Source organism: Xiphophorus maculatus, chromosome 13 (assembly GCF_002775205.1).
Source record: "Xiphophorus maculatus strain JP 163 A chromosome 13, X_maculatus-5.0-male, whole genome shotgun sequence".
Lineage (NCBI taxonomy): Eukaryota > Metazoa > Chordata > Actinopteri > Cyprinodontiformes > Poeciliidae > Xiphophorus > Xiphophorus maculatus.
Window position 1 is genome coordinate 2,517,444 of NC_036455.1, and position 2,376 is coordinate 2,519,819.

Below are 2,376 nucleotides of genomic sequence, written 5' to 3' on the forward strand. Positions count from 1 at the left end.
CTCCTGAATCATTCAGAAGAGGGAATAACGGCAGGTTTGTGCATCTGGTCGGAATATTGAATTTAATATTCCTGTTATGGAGGCGAGCAGGCCGGATGCATGTGAGGGTGAGACAGACAGATTGGGAAATGTTACTCATGTAATCATCGGTTCACCAGAAAGAAAGAAAAAAAAAAAATTCAGTGCTTTTTTTTGTCAAGTGTGCTTACCACATGTTGCTAAAAAGGTCACTTTTTATTGAGAGATTTGCGGTAAAACTTAGCAGTTTCCCTTTGAAATAAATTTGTTTTAAAATGCTGCCATTCTGCCAGGGTCTGATGAATCACCACACTCACGTAGACAACCGGACCAAAACAGAAACCATGAGCATCCACAGACTTGGTAGTGTTATTTGTTAGGCAGACTGTGTTAAAGTTCTTCTCTTTCTTTCTTTTTTCCCTTCAGAAAGTCAAACATTATTTTAATCTTCCTCATCAACAGATATCCAGACCTTCTGCAGAACCAAAGAGCATTTTATATATGTATATTTATATATATATATATATATATATATATAAATTAGGGGCAATACACATTAATTGACTCTTCTGTAAATGTGTTAAAGGCTATTTTTCATTTGTTTACCCTGGGAAATGCTCATTTTGTCCTGCTAAAAACAAACAAAGGTTACACAAACAAGGTTAAAATGACATAGCTACATAAATTGTCAATAAAAACAAAACAGGGAAACTACAGCACATAAGAAGTAATTTAAACTAAATTAGTCCTTCACATGGTGAGGTTAGGAGAAGGTACTTATTCAAAATGTTGACAGATCTGATGTGTTATGAACCAATTCTTTAATTGTTTTTTTTTTTTAAACAAATATACGTTAGATAACTATATGTCAAGAAAATGTCTAAATATTCTAGATTAAATTCAGTATTCATTTTATTTAAAAATGTAAAGCTTTATACAGGTGTAAAATAGCTAGAGTTAAAATAGTTGAAATAGTGTTTATGAAGTCTAAACACACATCTGTTTTAATCCAGATTAACCCGTATAAAAGCAACTGAAGCTCACTCACAGGTGTTTTCTGCTCTATTATACTGTCGCAGTTATGGTCAGAAATTCTGGTATTGGCTGAAAGCCTCAAATTTTTCTTTAACAAAAACAAACCTTACTTTGTCTTAGAAATCAAGAAAGTCTCTTAGTGCCAGAATGTAGCCTGGAAAACTCAAATTATAAATAAGTAAATATGCTCTCAGTTTGTCACACCTCAATATACTAACACACTGAATAGTTTTGAGCAGTTTATCACACTAAATTAGATCCAACTCTTAAAGTCTCAGTTTGCTTTTTACATAATTTTATAATTTCTTTTGTTAATTTGCTTTGTTTAAATCTAGACTCTATATATTGATCTGAATGGCCGCTACAAACAGACATATCATTGACTCCAGACTAAATGAGGTAAGAGTTGACGTCTAAATCAGGTCTACTGCTCACTGGGGAACTTTCAGTATTTCAATACTTCATGTCGCTGACCACAAAGCATGGTCGAGTGCGGCAAGGGAAATCAAGTCAGGTCAACACCTAACAGAGAAACGATTCTGACATTTGGCTTCAACGATGCATCATCCTACAGTTGATTGTTGAAATTGAATGTGTGAAACCAACACAAAGTATTTTGTAATTGTGAATTGAAGAAAAAATTATTGCAAAAAAAGAGTAAAATCAGTTTCAATTTATGTTCTGACTACCATTCTCATAAAACATGGGGATGAAACATGGCGGCATTTTTATCATGCTGTAACTTTTCTTCTTTTTTTTTAGAAAACTGGGGAAACCGGAAGTTGGATGGAGCTGAATACCAGGGTGACCCAGAGCCGCACCCTAAAAGTATACATCCTCGGTTACAATCTAATGGCTTAGATCAAACATATGCATGTAATAAACGGCCTAGCGAGAGTCCAGACCAAACTTTAACTGAATTTGCGGTAAAATAATATATTTTCCCAGGCATTTTTAATCCAATCTGATTGAGATTGAGTTATTTTGCAAAGGAAATGAACAAAAATATCAATATTTAGATGATATGGTGCAAACATATTCCAAAAGACATGCAGCTTCAAAAGCAGAAGGTGGTTGTAAAAAAAAAAGTAGAAAGTTGAAAAGGCAGAATTAATTAATGTGCTTAGCATAATTTTCAGATTTACATTCCAAAAAAAAACATTAAAAAAGCATTTAAAATCCATCTACTTGATTATTATGCAAGTAAAACTTCTGCATAATATAGCACTGCATTGATTCATCAGATAAAATCCCCAAAAGATGCTTTAAAGTTGTTAAGGGCAATGAATGCTGACTCAAGACACTTTAAGAGGACCAGAGAGT